The 13269-nt window shown below is 42.9% G+C and overlaps 1 protein-coding gene across 3 annotated transcripts in view; it reads right to left on the reverse strand.

Annotated features, from left to right (window-relative positions):
- The window catches only part of ERI3 (ERI1 exoribonuclease family member 3), a 299483-nt gene that overhangs the window by 259201 nt on the left and 27013 nt on the right, over window positions 1–13269 (reverse strand). Inside the window, exon 1 of one of the 3 annotated variants that reach the window (XM_061632737.1) lies at window positions 3339–3417. The exons of 1 other annotated variant lie outside the window; for it this stretch is intronic. The gene's annotated coding sequence lies outside the window, so the exon portion shown is untranslated. Of the gene's footprint in view, window positions 1–3057; window positions 3161–3338; window positions 3418–13269 lie in introns of those variants that run through there. One more of the 3 variants, XM_061632738.1, reaches the window with a different exon arrangement.

Below are 13269 nucleotides of genomic sequence, written 5' to 3' on the forward strand. Positions count from 1 at the left end.
GGGCAAGCTTTGCAAGTCCTATGGTTGCACAGGGTTTGCAAAGTGCTTTGTGGAGCACTTCCCAAATGCCTGGCAATCAGCTAGTTGCTGGGGATTTGGGAAGGGGTGCACAAAACCCTTTGCAAACCATGTGCTTAGTGCCTCCAAAGTTCCCTTCCTGCAGCACTTCCAAAGCCCCCGACAATCACCTTACCTGCCCCAGGCCTGACATCATGTATTATGTCAGGTGTAGGGCAAGTGGGCATTGCTTGCCCAAAATGGCCTCATTGGCAACGAAATTTGGCCCGCAGACGGATATTCCCCACCCCTGCTTTACTGAAACTATGTGCACCATTTACATTTTGTCTCTTGGGCTGCATACACACCATACCTTTAAAGCACATTTCCCCCCCCCCCCCAGAATCCTACGAACTATAGTTTACCCTCACAGAACTACAGTTCCCAGTACCCTTAACAAACTACAGTTCCCAGGACTCTTTGGGAGAAAAACGTGCTCTGGACGTGCTTTAAAGTTGAGTGTGTATAGAGTATAAACACATGCAAGATTTCCTATACCAAATGAACTATGTTTGTACCATAACAGAGCCAAAATGAAGCTAGACAAAATGCAAAATCTTTCATTCAGAACAAGAACTGGGGCACGATTCAACTGGCAGGGGGAGAGAGAAGAGCCCTATCATCAAGAGACAGCTGGACAGGCACCTATTGGGTATGCTTTTATTTGGATTCCTGCACTGAACAGGGGGTTGGACTCAATGGCCTTACAGGCCATTCCATACTTCCGATATGTAAGTATTTCACCCTATACAGTAATTTAAAAATCAGGTTAAAAAAATTTTTTTTTTAAATCAACTTAGCATTCAACACTGCTTGAGGCATATCTGAAGCCACAGGTTTTTACCATTCCTCAGTGAAACATTGTTAACTACTTTTTGGCACATGGATTATTTTTCAAACCATCTAATGAACAAGATCTTGCATGCCAGATTTACATACAAGTGTCCTGAGCCCCTCTACAATTAAAAAGTACAACAGCAAAAATTTAAGTAACACTACAAAAATGTCCCATAAGACAACCATTTTTACAAACACCACGGCAAAACTATTCCTTCTAGCCACTCACTGTCCCATTTTAGATATAGTGCAACAACATCCAATCAGTTAACCATATCCTTGCTAGATCCTCAAGACAGACTTGTGAAGCTTTCAAACTCTGCTGCCGTGATCCCTTAAGGTACTTTTAATAACTTTCCAATGACAAAATCAATAATGGCAGCCACGTTTCCCTGAAGCACAGCTTACCAACTACTGTTTATTAAGTGTTGGTGCATTCTGGGGTGTATTCTTAGTTCATGCACAGTGATGGAAAGACCCAACTAGATTGCCCAGCACCACACACAAACTAAGTATGTGACCTCTGCAACACACAGAGTTCTTCAGCAAACAAATTGATATGAAAAGAAAATTTGGAAGCCACTGAACTAGAGGTAACTCCACACAAGTCTGGTAATGATCAGTAGTATATCTGAGAAACCTAAATCAAGGATCATGGCAAAAATTTTACAAGAAAAGGTGACTACTCATCTTTTTAAATTCTAATGCCAAAATTTCTACAACACTTATATTTACTAAGTCAGCTGGATAAAGATGACGTAGGCAGGAAGCAGACTACAGGATACACTATTAATACTACAGCTCTAAATGTCCCTGAATCACAAAATGTTTGATCTGTGAAATTGTATTGATAAAAGTCCTTCAATCTGTCCTTCTCCACAGGGCCTTCTGTAACTATTAAATCCACTCCAGATGCCATAACTTCATATTCAAGAGAGGCTTCCTGAGGAGCCTATATCTCAACTATCAAATTCCTTCTAAAACCTTTAAAGTGCTGGCTTTGCAACAGTTAGCAGAACAGCAAAGAAATCTTGTATGAGGAAAGCTCTCTAGTACATAGCTAGTTTAGGAAGCTGGATACAATGCTAACTCAAACCTCTCAATCAGTTTATCAATATATTCATTTCTAACTATATTTGATAATTTTATAAATGGAAACTCTAGCAACAGTGCACAGTATATGCCTGTGGAGGCATATACTGACAAGAATGATCTTCCTAACAATGTTTACTCAGAGGTAATTCTCACCTCAGTGGGATCAACTGCTTGGTAAATGGCTCAGGACTGCTGCCTAAATGCTCAGTGGCAGCCTCCTTGTCCCTGTGTTTCTCCAGAAGTGCATTTCCCACCTCAAAAAAGGTGACATATACCAACTTATATATCTTGATATTTCCCACCTATTCATCCTTCAGCTCCCCAATAGCCAATTTAGGCATGTGTGTGAATATATATTAAATGGTTAGTCTTTTCCAACTCTAGAGTTCCATTAATACCTGTAACTCTCAGAGACTTCTTGTCTCCAATACAGCCCTTGATTATTATTTTTTAAAGAAATACATGCAATTAACAGCCTCAATCTCCCATCATCCCTGCTCCTGCCACTACAGTCTACCACCTTAGGTTCTGGATTGGTCTCTGCCAGATCTCGATTCTAAACACATCTATACTAGACATAACCCAAACATAGTTGCCTCACTTCTGATTAAAGTCTTAATTCTACCCTGGCACACCTCTCTCCCCTACTAACTCTTAATTATCTGCCCCTCTCTTTCATTCTCCAAGCTCCAGTTGGACTCTTTGTGTAGCGTAGGGCCAACCTATAAACCCAAACCTCTTGCTTCCACCCATTGCCCCAATGCAACCTTCCCTCAATATTCCATATAACCAACACATCATAAAGATCCTAGGCACGAAAAGAATTGCACCAAATCCATCCAGCCTCCTCCTCCGAACTACGGCATTGCTACTCCGTGCCTGTTCCCTGTGCCAGTTCTCCCTCTGTCCACTCCCGAAACATACACAATCATATACCGACTAACACAGGCCCAACACCCCACCCACCCCTTGCATCTTGCCAACCAGGCCTTGCTGAGCTCTCTTCTATCTATCTCAAACCATCCCCTCATCTGATCTTGATAGCTCCGCTTCTCTAATGCACCTCACCCGTGCGGACAGGGGCACCGATGGCCCCTCATCGCAACACTAACTGAGCTCTCCACGATCAGTCGCTCCAGGCCGAGCTGTATCGCCCAATGCCTCTTGCACCGCGCCCCCAATCCTGGCCTCAGGGCCAAATCGGGCCCTTAAAGCCCCATCCAGCACGCCCCTCAGCTCCACGCCCCTTACACATCGTCCTAACTACACACCCCACACCCCCGCCCCCCAGGACGGCCCCAGCCACCCCCATCCCTCAGCACCACGAGTCCCCAACAGCAACCACTCACCTTCGCGCCCTCTGACCCTCGAACTCACTCTAAGCGGCAGCCGTAACAACCAACCACAACTGTAGTTCCCGCCCTAAGAGGTGGGTTTACTGGATTTAGACATGCGTACTCTAAGTTTACCGCGCGCCGCTCATGACTGTGGCATTATAGGAAATGTAGTTTTTAGTCCTCTCAGGAGAAGGCGGGGATGGATCTAGCGGGAAGCATCTCGGAGGTCGGACCTTCCACAGAAGGCAGGAACACTTGGAGTAATGATGAAAGTTATGGAATGGAAACTGCTTTTAACTTACTAGAGTTATATCATTGTGTGCATTCAGATTTGGCGTTTGTAAATATTTTGCTTTTTAAATCCCAAGCAATTTGGTTTAAATCACATATCTAATTATAGGAAATTCTACTTGGGGGAAAAGCCTTATTGAACTCAGAGGTGCTTACATCTAAGCAAGTTTTTTTAGAATTGGATTGATAGTCGTTAAAAGTGTGTTTTGTATATTTAAATCTATGACAACGTGATTCATTGTTTTCAGTTTCATATTTCTGTACTTTAAATATTAACTTTTTAAAGTTTTATATTGTATAAATATAAAAATTTGTATGAGATTTTAAATGTTAAGCAAATTAGGTTAAATAATTAGTAAGGCTGTGTGTTCAAGCCTTTTTTTAGATATGGCAATTGCTCGTCCTTGTGTCAATGTATTTGCATGTATATACATTTATATTTAATGTTGGTTTTTTTAATTGACCTTTTTTGTAAGTCTGGTAACATTTTATCCTTAAAAACTGCTGAGACATACATTTTTTATTATTGAAAATGTAGCAGGGAAATACAAAACATATGTTAGATACGTTCCCATTTTGAATGAAGAATTATAAGTGGGGGTGGGAAGTTGTGAACACCCATTAAAGCCATGTCTAGCCTGCCTGACTCAACATTTTGTACACTGGGTGAAGAAATTTGTTCTCTTCTAAAAAATATTCTTAGGGTACTTTTAGAATGATGACTTCTGTCACTTTGTTCTTCCATTGTAAGCTTCATGTGGAATAACAACTGGTTCTCCACATTGTGGGGTCATAGTGTGTGCGCACACGCATCCCACTATGTTCTTAACACATTAGTGGGGGTGATACTGCTGGGTGGATGGGAAAGTAACAACTCACCTGAGATTTTAAACCATTTGTTCTTATAACATTTTTTTTTTTAATTGCACTAAAGCACTTTTTAAATTTCAGTACTGTTACTATTCCTTCATATTACTTTTTTCCCTGCTCCACAACTGAATGCACTGGGAGGAACAGGCTTCAGCTAGGAAAATCATGGATTAATAAATGTATAAAAATTTTCCCAGGACAGTTTAAGGAGTAAAATATTGCAATCACTTCTACACAGTATTTATCTACATTGTTAAAACCCACAAGCTTGACAGTAGTTCAGTGTCATACAGCATAATACAACAAGTCGTGCAGGGCTGGGCTAGACCTGTCTGTGCTATTCTTGTCTCATTGCTTTAACCCTGTACACCTTCCTTGTTCCTGATTTTTATCTTCACTTGGATCTATTTCTAGAATCTATTTTGCATGGTCTAATATCTTATCTACTGTACATTTTCCACGTAACTGCCTTTGATTTTATTCTCAACATGGCTTGAATTTTTGTTTCCTGACCCTCTGGCTACTAACTGTGGCCACTTCCTGTTGTCTCCATGGCAGGTGCAGTAGTGTTCCTATCTACAATCTGTGGCATGCCAGAAAGGATTAAGAGGAGCAGACAAGCTTAATTAAGGCAGGGCAGGGCAGAGAGCAGTCATAAGCTTTGTCAGTGCATCCTATGTATTGGAAGAAGACTGCAATTCAGACATCAGATTCTCTGTTCCATGGATACAGCAAAGCGGAGTACAGCTTAAATATGTAACAAAGACAATCAAGGGATGGCGAGGAAGGCTAGTTTTAGAGTAACTAGGTAGGTTGCGGTGAATTTATGGTTTCCTCTCATATGAGTTTTGCGGGGCAAATGGGTAAAAAAAGGGGAAATGAGTCAAGTTGCAAAGGGACTGGAGGGAATGTGGGTGAGAGCACTGCCATATGTACACCATTCCCTGGTTCCATCCTCAGTCAGGAAAAGAGATTATAATATTTTCTACATCCATAATTATGCACTGAAAGATTGACATCTACCATTCTTTAACCACTGAATCTGAGTACAAAAGGATGATGGAAGTGCACTGAGGAGTAACTAATCCAAGTTTTTACTTAGACTTAACAAGGGCAGATATTAGATTTTGCTCTCTAGAACTCATGCATTTGTTAAAAAGGCTGCTTTGTGACTTTGAGGCTTCAATCCTATGCCCCACTGAACACAGAGGAACTTACTCCCAAGTAAACATGCAAAGGACCAGGCTTCAATATATTGTCCTGTCTAAGCAAAGTATCTAAACAATTATATTTTATTAGTGAGAATGTGTTTTGTTTCTTTTATTTTCAGATATGCCTGAGTTTTTCTTCCTCTGCTGAATAAGCTTTATTTTTATTCAATTATATTTCTAAGTTTTCTAATTTCAATAATATTTCTAAGTTTTCTAAGCCTAGATCCACAAAAGCCTCAACACATGTGTTTCTTCACTACCTGGATAATATTATATAGAAGGGTTATTGTGATATTATTAATCCTCTTTTAATAAACAAGGAAGGATGCATGGACTTCATGTAAATTCAGTTCCTGTTTGCAGCAGTCATAACAGATAAAATCTATCCCATAAAAACTGTTGGACTTGTTGGAATGCAACTCAAACTTGGTGGGTTTGCATGGGGTTATTCCTAGGGTGTCTCACTGTCCTTTGATCTCAGTACTGACCTATACTTCAGTGTGTAAACTCAGGGTTGCTGACCTCATTTCCAGTTCCTACTCCTCCTTCCTTCTCCCTTTGGGAGAGGAGACATATTCCCTTTGTCTCTTTCTCCAGCAGCATGGAGTCAAAGACCAAGCATGGTCTTTGCATCTCCAACTTAGGCTGCAATCCAATGCATGTTTATTCAGAAGTAAGCTCCATTGGGTTCAACTTACTCACAGATAACTGTGTATTGGATTGCAGCCTTAGTTAGTTAGAACTAGGAACTATTTTTTATCAACTATGTATTTTCTATAATCATCAACCTTTCCTATTTTCCTGATGAGTATGTTTCACTATATCCAGGGAAAGATGTGCTACTTCAGATAAAGAGTCACACTCAGCTCAGCTACTGGCACTGTAAGATCACTCTGGTAACAAAATACACCCTTTTCTCATTTTCCCTTCACCTTTTGGAATATATTCTTAAAATCACAACATGGATTAGATATCTCAATCTATATATGTAGTAAAAGCATGGCGTCTACTTTGTGCCAGTGTTAAAACTGGCTATGCTACTTCTGCACTATGTCAGCCTTGGACTAGGTCTGATTAGGTTTTGGCTTATCTAAAAGAGCCTTTTAGTCTGTGAAAAGGGATTCCAGTGATATGATAACATCAAGATAGATCTCTCAATATCACAAACAAAAACAATTTTATTGGTTATTAGTATTATTCTCTTCATTTTGCCTTCCTATTAGTACCCATGCCCCATCTAGCCTTGCATCCTGCTCTCACAGTGGTCAGTCAGATGCCTATGGGAAGCCCAAAAGAAGGAACTGAGCACAACAGCACTCTCCCCACTTGTGATTCCCAGCAACTGGCATTCAGATGTTTACTGCCTCTGTGGAGACAGACAGACATTAAATATTAATTGTACATCTGTGGAAATAGTTTTCTTGTTTTTAGAATTTGTAATTTTTGTAACTTTTTTCTTACTTTTATCTTGGACACTGTTTTAATGGACTCAGGCTGTGAACAATTTATAAATCTGCAAAATAAATAAAATATAATTAACAGGGTTGTTTTGTCAGGACCTGGACAATCTGGGCATGTGACCACTAACAAGGCAACCCAAAAGTTCTCACTTCTGGCTCTAAGATTGTAGCCGATGGAAGTTAAACCCTGAGCTAGTATAGAAGCAAAAAGATGCTACAGTGGCTAGGAGAAGCAGGAAATGGAGGAGGACAACAGCAATCTAAACCAACTAGTCATCAGTGGTGCATCCTGCCCTAATGTAGTATCCAATATAACCTCCATCTGCCTGGATCACACTTTCAGATTAAATTCCATTACAATAGGTGCAAAGGAACAATAAAACCCAGTTACACATACATAATGTTGGGCATCAGATTGATAATAATAATAATAATAAAATTTTATTTTTAGGCCACCTATCTGGCTGAATGAACAGCTACTCTAGGCAGCGTACATAATTAAATTTAAAATACACTTATAAAATACATAAAAATACAATTATAACATATTCAGTTACCCCCATCTGTACACTATAAAACTAAAATTAACTAGGGATTCTATAAGCCCGCTGAAATAGCCATGTTTTTAGTCCTTGGCGGAAACCTACCAAGGAAGGGACATGGCGTAGATCGTATGGCAGAGAGTTCCAGAGGGTGGGGGCCACAACCGAGAATGCCCTCTCTCTGGTCTGCACCAGTCTAGCTGTTTTAACTGGTGGGACCGAGAGAAGGTCTTGAGAGGCTGATCTTGTCAGGCGGCATACTTGGTGATGCTGGAGGCGCTCCTTTAGATACACTGGACCAAAACCGTGTAGGGCTTTAATACCAACACCTTGAATTGGGCTCGGTAAACAACTGGTAACCAGTGTAGATCTTCAAGTACCGGGGGGATGTGATCCTGCCGGCGGCTGTTCGTAATCAACTGTGCCGCCGCATTCTGTACCAGCTGTAATTTCCGGACCGTCTTCAAGGGTAGCCCACGTAGAGCGCATTACAGTAGTCTAAGCGAGAGGAGACCAGTGCATGCAGTACCCGCAGGAGCAGATGAACCGGAAGATAGGGTCACAGCCTCTGTATCAGATCCAATTGATACCAAGCTGCCCGGCTCACTGCTGATACCTGAGCCCCCATGGACAGCTGGGAGTCAAGAATGACCCCGAGGCTGCGAACCTGGTCCTTCAGGGGCAAACTAACCCCATTCAGCACCAGGTCAAAATCTCCTAATCTTCTCATGTCTCCCACAAGCAGTACCTCGGTCTTGTCGGGGTTCAGTTTCAGCCTGTTGCCTCCCATCCATTCACTTACGGACTCCAGGCACTTGGAAATGGTCTCCGCAGCCAACTCCGGTGAGGACTTAAATGAGAGATAGAGCTGAGTGTCATCCGCATATTGGTGGCACTGCAGCCCAAATCTCCTGATGATGGCCCCCAGCGGCTTTACATAGATATTAAATAGCATGGGAGAGAGGATAGAGCCCTGTGGCACACCACAATTAAGAGGCCAAGGGTCTGAAACCTCCTCCCCCACTGCCACTCGTTGGTGCCTGTCAGAGAGATAGGATCGGAACCACTGTAGCACAGTGCCCCCGATTCCCAATCTCTCCAGGCGATCCAAAAGGATACTGTGGTCGACAGTATCAAAAGCCGCAGAGAGATCCAGGAGGATGAGGAATGAGTATTCACCCCTATCCAACGCCCTCCTCAAATCATCCACCAGGGCGACCAAGGCTGTTTCAGTTCCATGTCCAGTCCTGAAGCCCGATTGGACTGGATCTAAATAATCCGCTTCCTCCAAGTGTGTCTGTAACTGTTTGGCCACCATGTGTTCGATCACCTTGCCCAAAAATGGTAAATTGGAGACTGGGCGGAAGTTATTCAAATCTTGGGGATCCAAGGAGGGCTTCTTTAAGATGGGCTTTATTACCGCCTCCTTGAGGGCCGATGGCAATGCCCCCTCTTCCAAGGAGGCATTTACCACCGCCTTGATCCCTTCGCTCAGTCTCTCTTTACAGCTCACAATGAGCCGTGTAGGGCAAGGATCAAACAAACAAGTGGTCGGTCTCACAGTAGAGAGCACCTTGTCCACTTCCTCAGAGGGAAGAGGCTGAAACCGATCCCACCGGACCGGATCGCAACTGACCGCCTCTGGCCCGCTTCCTGTGTCCACGGCATACGGAATCGAACTCTTCAGACGATCGATTTTATCAGCAAAATGTTTTGCAAATGCGTCACAGGAGGCTTTAGAGTGTTCCAAGGGTTCCTGCGCAACTGGACTGACCAGGCTTCGGACCACTTGGAACAACCTCCTGGGACAACATTCTGCAAATGCAATAGAAGCAGCAAAGAAACCCCTCTTTGCTGCCTCTGTTGCCACTTGGTAGGCCGCTATTGCTACTCTAACCCGTGTCCGATCGTCTTCTGAGCGAGATTTCCGCCACCGGCGTTCTAGTCGTCTCACCTCCTGCTTCAAGCCCCGCAACCGTGGTGTATACCACGGCGCGGTTTGAGCTCTATTCAGTGGGAGAGGAGGTTTCGGAGCCACCCGGTCTATTGCCCCAGTGATTTCTCTATTCCACTCTGTCACCAGGGTTTCGACCGGGCGGTCTTCAGTCAGCTCCAAATCTCCCAGCGCATTCAGGAATCCTGTTGGTTCCATCAGGCGTCTGGGGTGGACCATCCTAATAGGTCCCTGTCCCTTGTGGAGGGTATGCAGCAATGAGAGGTCCATTTTTACCAGATAGTGATCTGACCATGACACGGGGTCTGAAGAAATAACCCCCATTTTCAGAGCACTACCTCCCCCACCCGAGGCAAATACAAGGTCGAGAGCATGACCGGCTACATGGGTGGGCCCAGAATTACTAAGGTGCAGTTCCCAGGAAGTCATGGTTTCCATGAAATCCCGAGGGGGTCCTATGAGAGCCGCCTCAGAATGCAGGTTAAAATCCCCCAAAACCAAAAGGTTGGGGGAAAGAACCCGCACAGCCGAGACGACCTCCAGCACCTCGGTCAGAGAGTCAGCTGTGCAGCGGGGTGGGTGGTACACAAGGAGAATCCCTAAACTGCCCTTGGGTCCTAACCTCCAGTACATGCAATCAACAAACTTGGTCTCGTGGAGAGGGGGTCTGGCAAAAACCAAGGCAATGATGTCTAGCCTGCTTTACTTCCAGCAGAGAATTCGGATTTGCTATTACAAATTTGCTATTACATTTAAATAAACTGCTTGAAGTCACATGGTTAATACCCTGGAGAAAACAAGTGAGGCACTGTTAGTGGGTGGTTCCCCTAGACTGGATGGGTGGGGCATGGCCTGCTCTGGATGCAGTTACACTCCCTCTGAAGGAGCAGGTGCGTAGCTTGGTGGTACTTTCCGATCCATTTACTGTTGCTTGAGGCTCAAGTGACCTCATGGTGTTGAGTGCCTTTCATTAGCTTCAACTGGTGGCCCAGCTGTGCCCCTATCTGGATAGGAACAGCCTACCTTGAGTTGTCTACACTTCAGTAATATCCAGGTTGGATTATTGCAATGTGTTAAATGTGGGGTTGCCTTTGCAGCCAGACCGGAAACGAGCTGGTGCAGAATTTGACAGCCAGATTGTTAAGCTGGATAGGATGGTCAGAATATATAACACCTATTCTGGCACAACTGCACTGGTGACCAAATAGTTTCCAGGCTCAGTTCAAAGTGATGGTTTTGATGTATAAAGGCTTATGCGGCTCAGGACCCCAAGACCTCAAAGACTGCCTCTCACCACATTAACTAACCCAGACCATTCATCATCTGAGGCTCTTCTGTGTATACCCCCTCAAAGGGAGATGCAAAGGGTGGCAACATGAGAATGGGCCTTTTAAGTGGTGTCTTCCCACTTGTGGAATGCTCTCCTCTGGGGGATACATCTGGCACCATCATTATCTATTTTTAGGCACCAGACAAAAACCTTCCATTTTACCCAGGCTTTTGGCCCTTAATTTGAAGGGCTTTAGGTATCAATGGCCAGTTTTAATGTACCACATCTTGCAAGAATATCTTTATGTGTACAGATCTATTTTTAAGTTGTGTTGTGTTTGTTGTTTTAATGGGTTTGTCTGTTATAATTGGTTTTAATCTTATTGTTGTAAGTAGCTTTGGGTTGCTTTTGGGGAGGTGTCTCCTTTTATGATTGATTAACTGTTACTGGTACTAGATCCAAATAATTAACATTTATAGTAATGGATTCTAGCTGGGTGTGTGCTGCTTATAGTCCTATGGTTTTCTGGCCAGCTGCAGCTTGAACTAACTACTCAAAATACAGGTTGGATTTTAATTGAGCCAGGATTCTTTCACGGTGGGCTCAAGCTTGACAATATAGGGTTTTTATTTCTGTCTCTATACTAGGGTGGTCAGGTTAGGGAGCTTTCTGATTCTGTTTGTTTTCTTAAATTCTCCTTGGTCATTTATATGAACAGGCTTGCTACAGGTGTATTTTTATTTTAAATGGACTGACTTGATACAGACACACACATATACGCACACACTTAATCTGCCATATTCTTAGGACCCTGAATGAAGGCCTTAAGGCACAATTGCCTTACCCTGTTAGAAAGGGGGAGGAAGTTAGAGATCAGATTCCAACATCAAATTTCTATTCACCTTTTGAAAAAGCACATAATGAAGCTGCCAGAAAATTCAAATTTGTAATATGGGGACGTTCAATTCAAGCTAGACAAATAGGTCTGTGAAAGTCAACAAGAACTTTGCAATCCAATCTCAAATGTGTCTAGAACCATTCCCACATAAGAGACACACTTTCGTGGCTCGGTTGCAATTGCTTCTTCCTTATACAGTATTTTCAAATGTAAGCAAAGCAACATAATATTATAAGCATTCCTGAACTTCCAGCGCTGATAGAGAGCAGTGAAGGCCAGCATGAACAGTTCCTTTATTTCAGGGATGGCCAACTGATGGACAATGGATTAGAGGATTTTTATCTAGCCTTGGTGGCCCTCACTATTTTTAATCAAGGTATGGCACACTTTTTGTCAAAAGTTTAAATCATAACAAAAGCTGCTGTGGACAATAATGATTTGAAAGGTACACACTTTAATTTTGCATTTCTTTTTGGCCCAAGCACATGTGCTCCACAACTGTGAAGTCCTGACTGCAAAATGGAGCTGATTTTACAACAGAGCCTAATCACCCTGGAAGGAATCAGGTTCTACAACAAAATGAACTTCCAGTCTCTAGACTACTGTCTGGAGACACAGAGGAGCCTCTTCCAATGCAGGTTGGCTATGCCTGCATTCATTAATGTAACTTCTGTAGTTCAAACTCCCATGATTCTGACTAACCCCAAACTCCTGCTGTTGAGAGGCAGCAGGAAGGAGCTAGTCCTTGCAATACTAGGATCCTTTTTGAATCCCAAGGGTGAGATTAATAGTCTGGGGGGGGATATCAAAGAGGCTACTGTTTCAACCTGTTGGACACTCCTCACAACAAAGAGGGAAACTCTGTACTTCAGAACTGAACAAAATCCATTCATATCATCTGGTGGTTTTCTTCAGATGTGGCTTAGATAGAAATAACTGGCCTGGGTGGTGAGCAACACTCTTTACTAATGAAGCACCACCATTTGTACTACTGACAAAGCAGACAGGTCTCCCCTCTGCATTTTGTAGCATTGCTGGATGCCTGCCATTCAAGCATGTCCCCTGGATCTCAAACAATCATTACTATTGTGACCTGCAACTGAACTAAGAGACAGATGTCCCTGACTGAGTAGGCCAGTGTAGTAATGTGCTACCTTATCCCTCATGCCACCAACTTGGGTCTATTTAATTTTCTCTTTGATTTTAATACAGATTTATTGAAAGCTTCAGTTATCAAAACAAACTGCAGCGGCAAATTGGTGTTCGTCTGCAGCCCTACAAGCACCTATAAACCTGCCATGGCATGAAATAAATGGCACTATATTGGAGGTCAGTTATTGCAATAGTAATTCCCCTAGGATTTCCACTGTGCAGTTTAATATTTTTCTTATTACCCTTTTTCTTCATTGCTATTTATGTCTTTCTCTTTACATTCAGAGAAACATGC

This window comes from Rhineura floridana, chromosome 6 (genome assembly GCF_030035675.1).
Source record: "Rhineura floridana isolate rRhiFlo1 chromosome 6, rRhiFlo1.hap2, whole genome shotgun sequence".
NCBI lineage: Eukaryota > Metazoa > Chordata > Lepidosauria > Squamata > Rhineuridae > Rhineura > Rhineura floridana.